Raw genomic sequence first — 13,289 nt, forward strand, 5'->3', positions numbered from 1 at the left:
TCTTTGTATCCATGAGCACAGTACGTGCTTCCACTTGTTTGTAACTTCAGTTCCGTTCTTCAGTGTCTTTTCATTTTCTTTTTTTTAATATATTTTATTGATTATGCCATTACAGTTGTTCTATTCCCCCCTCATTCCCCTCCACCCTGCACCCCCTCCCACCATTCCCCCCTTTAGTTTATGACCATGTGTCTCAATTTCTTTAGATTCTGTATTTCCCATACTATTCTTGCCCTCCCCCCTATCTATTTTCTATCTACCGTTTGTGCTACTTATTTTCTGTACCTTCTCCCCCCTTCTCCTTCTCCCACTCCCCTGTTGCTAACCCTCCATGAGATCTTCATTTCTATGGTTCTGCTCCTGATCTAGCTGTCCTCTTAGTTTGCTTTTGTTTTAGGTGTGGTTCTTAATAACTGTGAGTTTGCTGTTCTTTCACTGTTCATCTTCTTTATCTTCTTTTTCGTAGGTAAGTCCCTTTAACCTTTCATATAATAAGGGCTTGGTGATGATGAACTCCTTGAATTTGATCTTATCTGAGAAGCACCTTATCTGTCCTTCCATTCTAAATGAAAGTTTTGCTGGATAGAGCAGTCTTGGTTGTAGGTCTTTGGATTTCATGATTTGGAATACCTTTTTCCAGCCCCTTCTTGCCTGTAAGGTCTCTTTTGAGAAATCCACTGACAGTCCGATGGGGACTCCTTTGTAGGTGACTGTCCCCTTATCTCTTGCTGCTTCTAGGATTCTCTCCTTCATTTTAATCTTGGCTAATGTAATTATGATGTGCCTTGGTGTGTTCCTTCTTGGGTCCAACTTCTTTGGGACTCTCTGAGCTTCCTGGATTTCCTGGAAGTCTATCGCCTTTGCCATAGATTGGGGACGTTCTCCTTTATTATTTGTTCAAATAAGTTTTCCACTGGTGGCTGTGCCTTTCCCCCTTCTGGTACCCCTATAATTCGGATGTTGGAGCGTTTAAAGATGTCCTGGAGGTTCCTAAGACTCTCCTCATTTCTTTGAATTCTTGCTTCTTGACTCTTTTCTGTTTGGCCATTATTTGCTTTCTTCTGGTCCACTCTATTGATTTGAGTCCCAGTTTCCTTTTCATTGCTATTGGTGTCCTGTGCAATTCCATTCATTTCAATTAGTTTGGCCTTCATATATTTGTCTAATTTCTGGCTATAATCAACCAGTTCTGTGAGGATCCTGATGACCAGTGTTTTAAACTGTGCGTCTGAGAGTTTTGCTATTTCTTCATCGCTTAGATCTATGTATGGGCTCTGGGGCTTTGAGATCTTCTTGCGACACTTTTGGTCTGTTCGGGTCCTTTAAGTGTGAGAAGCGGCGCCTTGGACTCCCAGGTCGCTGGGTTGTGACGCTGTATGTGGAGGCGTGGTCAGAGCGGGGAAATGGCGACCTCCTCTGCTGTTTTTCACAGCTGGGTGAGGAGCAGTGCCTTAGGTGGTTCTCCAGGGCCGGGCCACTCAGAGTCGCTGGGTTATGACGCTGTATGTGGAGGTGGGGTCAGAGCAGGGAAATGGCGGCGCCCTCCACTGCCACTTGCTGCGGGGACCCACTGGGCCCGGTCCAACTGCCCACTCCCTCGCCTGTCCACCCGCAGTCAACACGCAGCACTGCTCCCCCTCTGTCTCCCCCGCGGTCGCTCGCCTGGTCGCTCGCTGGGTCGCTCACTGGGTCCAACCCTGTGCCTGGATTCCACGCGCCTGAGTCCGTCTGACTGAGTCCTCCTGTGCTACCCCGCTTCACCAGCCACTGGTTTTGCCCCTTACCGGTCAGGCTGAAGAATTTGTTGTTAACGGACTTCCGAAAAGTTCAATTTTCCGTGTTCTGGCTGTGTTTTCTGTTGCTAATATTTAGTTGTCTCTAAACTTGGTTGTGTGAGAAGGCACGGCACATCCACCTATGCCTCCATCTTGGCGGAAGTCTCTGAGTACAAGTTTTTATGTCCTCAGTTAAATTTGTCCCTAGGTTTATTTTCTATGTATTTATTTTTGATGCAGCTGTCAATGGGACGGTTTTCTTAGTTTCCCTTTCTGACAGTTCACTGGTGGTGTATAAACATGCAACTTAGATGTTAATTTCGTATCTTGCTACTTACTGGATTCATGGACCAGGTCTAGTGGTTCGGGTGGGATCTTCAGGGCCCTCTGCGCACAGCACCATGTTGTCTGCGAGCAGCGATAGTTCCGCTGCCTCCTTTGTGGTTCGGGGGCCTGTCTTTTCTCCTGGTCTGATTGCCGTGGCCAGGACCTCCTGGGCTCTGTCCAGTAAGAGAGGTGAAAGCGGTCACCCCGTCCTGCTCCCGATCTGAAGGGAAACACGCTTAGTTTCTGCCCATGGGGTGTCATGCCGGCTGTGGGTTCATCCTGTGTGGCCTCTGTTATGTTGAGGTACCAATATGTCCCTTCCATTCCCACTTTGCTGAGCAGTTTTGTCATAAGTGGGGGCTGGGTTTTATTGGATGCTTTTTCTGCATCTGTTGATAACAGTCATGTGATTTTTATCTTTCCGTTTGTGTGTGCGGTGTACCACATTCATTGAGTTGCGGGTATTGTACCCACCTTGCATCCCTGACTAAATCCCCGGTTTGCTTCGTAGAGGATGTTAGCATCTGTATTCATTGGGGATGTTGGCCTATAATTTCCTGTCTTTGTAATGTCTTTATCTGGTTTAGTAATTCAGATAATGCAGCCCTCAAAAATGAGCTTGGGAGTCTCCCCTCCTCTTGAATTTTCTGGAAGGTTTGAGAAGGGTGGCTGTTGGTTCTTCCTGGAATGTTTGGTGAAATTGTTCTGCAAGGTTGTCAACAAATAAAACTCCCGTTTGTTGAGTTTTCTGATTGCTGCCTCACTTTCACTAATCGTATCTGTTTGTCCAAATTCTCTGATTCTCCCTGACCCAGTTCTAGAAGGTGGTATGTTTCTAGGAATTTGTCCATTGCGTCCAAATGTCCAGTTTTCTCAGTACTTAGTTGTTTGTGGTACTTCCTTACAATCCTTCCTATTTCCATGGTTTCAGTTGTTACTTGTTTCATTTCTGATCGTGTGTGTTTGGGTCCCGTCCCTTTTTATCTTGAGTCTGGTCTAATATTTACTCTTCTCAAAGAACTGACTCTTGGTCTCACTGACTTCTCATTTTTATCTGCCCCGATCTTTCGTGTTTCCTTCCTTCCACTCCCTTTCGGTTTTGTTCGTTCCTTTCCTGGTCCCTTTAGGTGTGAAGTTAGGTTGCGGCTTCTCGAAGCAGGCCTCAGGTGCTGTGAATTGCCCTGTTGGGACGCCATCGCTGTGTCCCAGGGTTCTGGGTTGTTGTTTGTTCATTTTCATTCCCAGGTGTCTTGGGTGAGTTCTCCCTGGGTCTCACTGTTACCCCATTCGTTGTTTGGTAACAAGTTATTTAGTATCTGTGTGGTCGTGTTTGTCAGTTTTCGTGCACATCGTTTAAAACGACAAGAGCCTAGGCCATTTGGGGACCTGATTCCTTCAGCAGGTGGCACGGTAGCCCGGTCCCTGAACTCGTGTAGAGGAGGTGCTCCTGGCACTCGGCCAAGCCCTGCAGGAATGGCGCTTGAGGTCAGGGTCTCCTGACGTGTTTTCCGAATCGGGCGGCAGACAAGCCCGCCGTGACCGAGGGCTGCATCGTGAACACAAACCTTGGCACGGTTAAAGCGAATCAGGGGCAGAAGAGTGGCTGCTTGTTAGGAATTCAGCCTTTCCCCCCCATCTGTAGGCTTACTGTCTCCGCCCATCTGTGGGGTTGACTGTCTCTCCCTCCATCTGTGGGGTTACTGCCTCCCCCCCATCTGTGGGGTTGACTGTCTCCCCCTCCATCTGTGGGGTTACTGCCTCCCCCCATCTGTGGGGTTGACTGTCTCCCCCTCCAACTGTGGGGTTACTGCCTCCCCCCATCTGTGGGGTTGACTATCTCTCCCTCCATCTGTGGGGTTACTGCCTCCCCCCATCTGTGGGGTTGACTGTCTCCCCCTCCATCTGTGGGGTTACTGCCTCCCCCCATCTGTGGGGTTGACTGTCTCCCCCTCCAACTGTGGGGTTACTGCCTCCCCCCATCTGTGGGGTTGACTGTCTCTCCCTCCATCTGTGGGGTTACTGCCTCCCCCCGTCTGTGGGGTTGACTGTCTCCCCCTCCATCTGTGGGGTTACTGCCTCCCCCCCATCTGTGGGTTTCCTGTCTCCACCCATCTGTGGGGTTGACTGTCTCCCTCCCATCTGTGGGATTACTGTATCCCTCGTTGACAGTCAGCCCCACAGATGGGGGGAGAGAGAGTCAACCTCACAGACCCCATCTGTGTGGTTACTGTCTCCCCCTCCATCTGTGGGGTTGACTTTCTCCCCCTCCATCTGTGGGGTTACTGTCCCCACCAATCTGTGCGGTTGACTGTCTCACCCCCATCTGTGGGGTTAACTGTCTCCCCTCCATCTGTGGGTTTACTGTCTCCGCCCATCTGTGGGGTTTATTGTCTCCCCCTCCATCTCTGAGGTTACTGTCTCCGCCCATCTGTTGGGTTGAGTGTCTCACCACCATCTGTGGGGTTGTCTGTCTCCCCCTGATTCTGTGAGGTTACTGTCTCTACCGATCTGTGGGGTTGGCTGTCTCCCCCTCCATCTGTGGGGTTGACTATCTCCCCGTCCATCTCTGGGGTTACTGTCTCCCCCTCCATCTGTGGGGTTGCCTATCTCCGTCCATCTGTGGGGTTGACTGTCTCACCACCATCTGTGGGGTTGCCTGTCTCCCCCAAACTGTGGGGTTGACTGTCTCCCCCTCCATCTGTGGGGTTACTGTCTCCGCCCATCTGTGGGGTTGACTGTCTCACCACCATCTGTGGGGTTGCCTGTCTCCCCCAAACTGTGGGGTTCACTGTCTCCTTCCCATCTGTGGGGTTACTGTCTCTCTTGTTGACAGTAACCCCACAGGTGGTGGGAGAGACAGTCAACCCCACAGATGGGGGGAGAGACAGTCAACCCCACAGACCCCATCTGTGTGGTTACCGTCTCCGCCCATGTGTGGGGTTGACTGTCTCCCCCTCCATCTGTGGGGTTACTGTCTCCGGCAATCTGTGGGGTTGACTGTCTCACCCCCATCTGTGGGGTTCACTGTCTCCCCCATCTTTGAGGTTGACTGCCTCCGCCCATCTGTGGGTTTGACTGTCTCCTCCTCCATCTGTGGGGTTACTGTCTCCGCCCATATGTAGGGTTGACTGTCTCCGCCCATCTGTGGGGTTCACTGTCTCCCCCATCTGTGAGGTGGACTGTCTCCGCCCATCTGTGAGGTTTACGGTCTCCGCCCATCTTGGGGTTGACTGTCTCCCACTCCATCTGTGGGGTTACTGTCTCCGCCCATCTCTGTGGTTCCTGTCTCTGCCCATCTGTGGGGTTCACTGTCTCCCCCATCTGTGGGGTAGACTGTCTCCCCCTCCATCTCTGGGGTTACTGTCTCCGCCAATCTGTGGGGTGGCTGTCTCACCCCCATCTGTGGGGTTGACTGTCTCCCCCTCCATCTGTGGGGTTACTGTCTCCGCCCATCTGTAGGGTTTACCGTCTCCGCCCATCTGTGGGGTTGACTGTCTCCTTCTGGTTCTGTGGCTTTACTGTCTCCGCCCATCTGTGGGTTGACTGTCCCTCCCATCTGTGGGGTGACTGTCTCCCTCGTTGACAGCCCCACAGATGGGGGGAGAGACAGTCACCCCACAGATGTGAGGAGAGACAGTCAACCCCACAGACCCCATCTGTGTGGTTACTGTCCCCGCCCATGTATGGGGTTGACTGTCTCCCCCTGCATCTGTGAGGTTACTATCTCCACCGATCTGTGGGGTTGACTGTCTGCCCCTCCATCTGTGGGGTTACTATCTCCGCCCATCTGTAGGGTTGACTATCTCCGCCCATCTGTGGGGTTCACTGTCTCCCCCATCTGTGAGGTTGACTGTCTCCGCCCATCTGTGGGGTTACTGTCTCCGCCCATCTGTGGGGTTGACTGTCTCCGCCCATCTGTGGGGTTCACTGTCTCCCCCATCTGTGAGGTTGGCTGTCTCAGCCCATCTTGGGGTTGACTGTCTCCCCCTCCATCTGTGGGGTTACTGTCTCCGCCCATCTGTAGGGTTTACGTCTCCGCCCATCTGTGGGGTTGACTGTCTCCTTCTCGTTCTGTGGCTTTACTGTCTCCGCCCATCTGTGGGTTGACTGTCCCTCCCATCTGTGGGGTGACTGTCTCCCTCGTTGACAGTCAGCCCCACAGATGGGGGGAGAGACAGTCACCCCACAGATGTGAGGAGAGACAGTCAACCCCACAGACCCCATCTGTGTGGTTACTGTCTCCGCCCATGTATGGGGTTGACTGTCTCCCCCTGCATCTGTGAGGTTACTATCTCCACTGATCTGTGGAGTTGACTGTCTCCCACTGCATCTGTGAGGTTACTATCTCCACCGATCTGTGGGGTTGACTGTCTCCCCCTCCATCTATGGGGTTACTGTCTCCGCCCATCTGTAGTGTTGACTGTCTCCGCCCATCTGTGGGGTTCACTGTCTCCCCCATCTGTGGGGTTGACTGTCTCCGCCCATCTGTGGGTTTGACTGTCTCCTCCTCCATCTGTGGGGTTACTGTCTCCGCCCATCTGTAGGGTTGACTGTCTCCGCCCATCTGTGGGGTTCACTGTCTCCCCCATCTGAGAGGTTGACTGTCTCGGCCCATCTTTGGGTTTGACTGTCTCCTCCTCCATCTGTGGGGTTACTGTCTCCGCCCATATGTAGGGTTGACTGTCTCCGCCCATCTGTGGGGTTCACTGTCTCCCCCATCTGTGAGGTTGACTGTCTCCGCCCATCTGTGGGGTTTACGGTCTCCGCCCATCTTGAGGTTGACTGTCTCCCCCTCCATCTGTGGGGTTACTGTCTCCGCCCATCTGTGGGGTTGACTGTCTCCCCCTCCATCTGTGGGGTTCCGTCTCCGCCAATCTGTGGGGTTGACTGTCTCACCCCCATCTGTGGGGTTGACTGTCTCCCGCTGCATCTGTGAGGTTACTATCTCCACTGATCTGTGGGTTTGACTGTCTCCTCCTCCATCTGTGGGGTTACTGTCTCCGCCCATCTGTAGGGTTGACTGTCTCCGCCCATCTGTGGGGTTCACTGTCTCCCCCATCTGTGAGGTTGACTGTCTCTGCCCATCTGTGGGTTTGACTGTCTCCTCCTCCATCTGTGGGGTTACTGTCTCCGCCCATCTGTAGGGTTGACTGTCTCCGCCCATCTGTGGGGTTCACTGTCTCCCCCATCTGTGGGGTTGACTGTCTCACCCCCATGTGTGGGGTTGACTGTCTCCCGCCCATCTGTGGGGTTACTCTCTCTACTGTTGACGGTAACCCCACAGGTGAGCGGAGAGACAGTCAACCTCACAGATGGGGGGAGAGACAGTCAACCCCACAGACCCCATCTGTGTGTTTACTGTCTCCGCCCATCTGTGGGGTTGACTGTCTCCCCCCCATCTGTGGGGTTGACTGTCTCCCCCTCCATCTGTGGGGTTACTGTCTCCGCCCATCTGTAAGGTTGACTGTCTCCCCCCATCTGTGGGGTTCACTGTCTCCCCCATCTGTGGGGTTGACTGTCTCCCCCTCCATCTGTGGGGTTACTGTCTCCGCCCATCTGTGGGGTTGACTGTCTCACCCCCATCTGTGGGGTTGACTGTCTCCCCCTCCATCTGTGGGGTTACTGTCTCCGCCCATCTGTGGGGTTGGCTGTCTCCCCCCCATCTGTGGGGTTGACTGTCTCGCTCTCCATGTGTGGGGTTACTGTCTCCGCCCTTCCGTGGGGTTGACTGTCTCCCCCTCCATGTGTGGGGTTGTCTGCCTCCCTCCCATCTGTGGGGTTACTGTCTCTCCTGTTGACAGTAACCCCACAGATGGGAGAGAGACAGTCAACCTCACAGATGGGGGGAGACAGTCAACCCCACAGACCCCATCTGTGTGGTTACTGTCTCCGCCCATGGTTGACTGTCTCCCCCTCCATCTGTGGGGTTGACTGTCTCCCCCTCCATCTGTGGGGTTACTGTCTCCGCCAATCTGTGGGGTTGACTGTCTCACCCCCTCGCCCGCCAATCTGGTTGACTGTCTCACCCCCATCTGTGGGGTTACTGTCTCCGCCAATCTGTGGGATTGACTGTCTCACCCCCATCTGTGGGGTTGACTGTCTCTTCCTCCATCTGTGGGGTTACTGTCTCCGCCAATCTGTGGGGTTGGCTGTCTCCCCCTCCATCTGTGGGGTTGACTGTCTCCCCCTCCATCTGTGGGGTTACTGTCTCTGCCAATCTGTGGGGTTGACTGTCTCACCCCCATCTGTGGGGTTGACTGTCTCCTCCTCCATCTGTGGGGTTACTGTCTCCGCCAATCTGTTGGTTGACTGTCTCACCCCCATCTGTGGGGTTGACTGTCTCCCCCTCCATCTGTGGGGTTACTGTCTCTGCCCATCTGTAAGGTTGACTGTCTCCGCCCATCTGTGGGGTTCACTATCTCCCCCATCTGTGAGGTTGACTGTCCGCCCATCTGCAGGGTTGGCTGTCTCACCCCCATCTGTGAGGTTGACTGTCTCCCCCTCCATCTGTGAGGTTACTGTCTCCGCCCATCTGTGGGGTTGTTGTCTCCCTCCCATCTGTGGGGTTACTGTCTCTCCTGTTGACAGTAACCCCACAGATGGGGGAGAGACAGTCAACCCCACAGACCCCATCTGTGTGGTTACTGTCTCCGCCCATCTGTGGGGTTGGCTGTCTCCCCCTCCATCTGTGTGGTTACTGTCTCCGCCCATCTCTGGGGTTCACTGTCTCCCCCTCCATCTGTGTGGTTGACTGTCTCCCCCTCCATCTGTGGGGTTACTGTCTCCGCCAAACTGTGGGGTTGACTGTCTCACCCCCATCTGTGGGGTTACTGTCTCCGCCAATCTGTGGGGTTGACTGTCTCACCCACATCTGTGGGGTTGACTGTCTCCCTCTCCATCTGTGGGGTTAATGTCTCCGCCCATATGAGGGGTTGACTGTCTCCCTCTCCATCTGTGGGGTTACTGTCTCCGCCCATCTGTGGGGTTGACTGTCTCACCCCCATTTGTGGGTTTGTCTGTCTCCCTCCCATCTGTGGGGTTACTGTCTCTCCTGTTGACAGTAACCCCACTGATGGGAGAGAGACAGTCAACCTCACAGATGGGGGAGAGACAGTCAACCCCACAGACCCCATCTGTGTGGTTACTGTCTCTGCCCATCTCTGGGGTTGACTGTCTCCCCCTCCATCTCTGGGGTTGACTGTCTCCCCCTCCATCTGTGGGGTTACTGTCTCCGCCAATCTGTGGGGTTGACTGTCTCACCCCCATCTGTGGGGTTACTGTCTCCGCCAATCTGTGGGGTTGACTGTCTCACCCCCATCTGAGGGGTTGACTGTCTCCCGCTCCAACTGTGGGGTTACTGTCTCCGCCAATCTGTGGAGTTGGCTGTCTCCCCCTCCATCTGTGGGGTTACTGTCTCCACCAATCTGTGGGGTAGACTGTTTCACCCCCATCTGTGGGGTTGACTGTCTCCCCCTCCATCTGTGGGGTTACTGTCTCCGCCCATCTGAGGGGTTGACTGTCTCCCCCTCCATCTGTGGGGTTACTGTCTCCACCCATCTGTGGGGTTGACTGTCTCCCCCTCCATCTGTGGGGTTACTGTCTCCGCCCATCTCTGGGGTTGACTGTCTCACCCCCATGTGTGGCGTTGACTGTCTCCCACCCATCTGTGGGGTTACTGTGTCTCCTGTTGACAGTAACCCCACAGATGGGGAGAGACAGTCAACCTCACAGATGGGGGGAGAGACAGTCAACCCCACAGACCCCATCTGTGTGGTTACTGTCTCCGCCCATGTGTGGGGTTGAGTATCTCCCTCTCCATCTGGGAGTTTAGGTCTCCGCCCATCTGTGGGGTTGGCTGTCTCCCCCTCCATCTGTGGGGTTACTGTCTCCGCCCATCTCTGGGGTTCACTGTCTCCCCCTCCATCTGTGTGGTTGACTGTCTCCCCCTCCATCTGTGGGGTTACTGTCTCCGCCAATCTGTGGGGTTGACTGTCTCACCCACATCTGTGGGGTTGACTGTCTCCCCCTCCATCTGTGGGGTTACTGTCTCCGCCCATCTGTAAGGTTGACTGTCTCCGCCCATCTGTAAGGTTGACTGTCTCCGCCCATCTGTGGGGTTCACTGTCTCCCTCATCTGTGAGGTTGACTGTCTCCACCCATCTGTGGGGTTGACTGTCTCTCCTCACATCTGTGGGGTGACTGTCTCTCCTCCCATCTGTGGGTTGACTGTCTCCCTCGTTGACAGTCACCCCACAGATGGGAGGAGAGACAGTCACCCCACAAATGTGAGGAGAGACAGTCAACCCCACAGACCCCATCTGTGTGGTTACTGTCTCCGCCCATGTGTGGGGTTGACTGTCTCCCCCTGCATCTGTGAGGTTAGTATCTCCACCGATCTGTGGAGTTGACTGTCTCCCGCTGCATCTGTGAGGTTACTATGTCCAACGATCTGTGGGGTTGACTGTCTACCCCTCCATCTGTGGGGTTACTGTCTCCGCCCATCTGTAGGGTTGACTGTCTCCGCCCATCTATGGGGTTTACGGTCTCCGCCCATCTTTGGGTTGACTATCTCCCCCTCCATCTGTGGGGTTACTGTCTCCGCCCATCTGTGTGCTTACTGTCTCTGCCCATCTGTGGGGTTGACTGTCTCCTACTCCATCTGTGGGGTTACTGTCTCCGCCCATCTGTGGGGTTGGCTGTCTCACCCCCATCTGTGGGGTTGACTGTCTCCCTCTCCATGTGTGGGGTTACTGTCTCCGCCCTTCCGTGGGGTTGACTGTCTCCCCCCCCCATGTGTGGGGTTGTCTGCCTCCCTCCCATCTGTGGGGTTACTGTCTCTCCTGTTGACAGTAACCCCACAGATGGGAGAGAGACAGTCAACCTCACAGATGGGGGGGAGACAGTCAACCCCACAGACCCCATCTATGTGGTTACTGTCTCCGCCCATCTCTGGGGTTGACTGTCTCCCCCTCCATCTGTGGGGTTGACTGTCTCCCCCTCCATCTGTGGGGTTACTGTCTCCGCCAATCTGTGGGGTTGACTGTCTCACCCCCATCTGTGGGGTTACTGTCTCCGCCAATCTGTGGGGTTGACTGTCTCACCCCCATCTGTGGGGTTACTGTCTCCGCCCATCTGTGGGGTTGACTGTCTCACCCCCATCTATGGGGTTGACTGTCTCCCTCCCATCTGTGGGGTTACTGTCTCTCCTGTTGACAGTAAACCCACAGATGGGGGAGAGACAGTCAACCTCACAGATGGGGGGAGACACAGTCAACCCCACAGACCCCATCTGTGTGGTTACTGTCTCTCGCCCATGTGTGGGGTTGAGTGTCTCCCTGTCCATCTGGGAGTTTCGGTCTCCGCCCATCTGTGGGGTTGGCTGTCTCCCCCTCCATCTGTGGGGTTACTGTCTCCGCCAATCTGTGGGGTTGACTGTCTCACCCCCATCTGTGGGGTTGACTGTCTCCTCCTCCATCTGTGGGGTTACTGTCTCCGCCAAACTGTTGGTTGACTGTCTCACCCCCATCTGTGGGGTTGACTGTCTCCCCCCTCCATCTGTGGGGTTACTGTCTCTGCCCATCTGTAAGGTTGACTGTCTCCGCCCATCTGTGGGGTTCACTATCTCCCCCATCTGTGAGGTTGACTGTCCGCCCATCTGCGGAGTTGGCTGTCTCACCCCCATCTGTGAGGTTGACTGTCTCCCCCTCCATCTGTGAGGTTACTGTCTCCGCCCATCTGTGGGGTTGTTGTCTCACTCCCATCTGTGGGGTTACTGTCTCTCCTGTTGACAGTAACCCCACAGATGGGGAGAGACAGTCAACCTCACAGATGGGGAGAGACAGTCAACCCCACAGACCCCATCTGTGTGGTTACTGTCTCCGCCCATGTGTGGGGTTGAGTGTCTCCCTCTCCATCTGGGAGTTTCGGTCTCCGCCCATCTGTGGGGTTGGCTGTCTCCCCCTCCATCTGTGGGGTTACTGTCTCCGCCCATCTCTGGGGTTCACTGTCTCCCCCCTCCATCTGTGTGGTTGACTGTCTCCCCCTCCATCTGTGGGGTTACTGTCTCCGCCAATCTGTGGGGTTGACTGTCTCACCCCCATCTGTGGGGTTACTGTCTCCGCCAATCTGTGGGGTTGACTGTCTCACCCACATCTGTGGGGTTGACTGTCTCCCCCTCCATCTGTGGGGTTACTGTCTCCGCCCATCTGTAAGGTTGACTGTCTCCGTCCATCTGTGGGGTTCACTGTCTCCCTCATCTGTGAGGTTGACTGTCTCCGCCCATCTGTGGGGTAGACTGTCTCCGCCCATCTGTGGGGTTGACTGTCTCACCCCCATTTGTGGGTTTGTCTGTCTCCCTCCCATCTGTGGGGTTACTGTCTCTCCTGTTGACAGTAACCCCACATATGGGAGAGAGACAGTCAACCTCACAGATGGGGGAGAGACAGTCAACCCCACAGACCCCATCTGTGTGGTTACTGTCTCCGCCCATCTCTGGGGTTGACTGTCTCCCCCTCCATCTCTGGGGTTGACTGTCTCCCCCTCCATCTGTGGGGTTACTGTCTCCGCCAATCTGTGGGGTTGACTGCCTCACCCCCATCTGTGGGGTTACTGTCTCCGCCAATCTGTGGGGTTGACTGTCTCACCCCCATCTGAGGGGTTGACTGTCTCCCACTCCAAATGTGGGGTTACTGTCTCCGCCAATCTGTGGAGTTGGCTGTCTCCCCCTCCATCTGTGGGGTTACTGTCTCCACCAATCTGTGGGGTAGACTGTTTCACCCCCATCTGTGGGGTTGACTGTCTCCCCCTCCATCTGTGGGGTTACTGTCTCCACCCATGTGTGGGGTTGACTGTCTCCTCCTCCATCTGTGGGGTTACTGTCTCCGCCCATCTCTGGGGTTGACTGTCTCACCCCCATGTGTGGCGTTGACTGTCTCCCACCCATCTGTGGGGTTACTGTCTCTCCTGTTGACAGTAACCCCACAGATGGGGGAGAGACAGTCAACCTCACAGATGGGGGGAGAGACAGTCAACCCCACAGACCCCATCTGTGTGGTTACTGTCTCCGCCCATGTGTGGGGTTGAGTGTCTCCCTCTCCATCTGGGAGTTTCGGTCTCCGCCCCTCTGTGGGGTTGGCTGTCTCCCCCTCCATCTGTGGGGTTACTGTCTCCGCCCATCTCTGGGGTTCA

The sequence above is a fragment of the Artibeus jamaicensis genome, unplaced genomic scaffold (assembly GCF_021234435.1).
Source record: "Artibeus jamaicensis isolate MK-2021 breed Jamaican fruit bat unplaced genomic scaffold, CSHL_Jam_final contig_755, whole genome shotgun sequence".
NCBI lineage: Eukaryota > Metazoa > Chordata > Mammalia > Chiroptera > Phyllostomidae > Artibeus > Artibeus jamaicensis.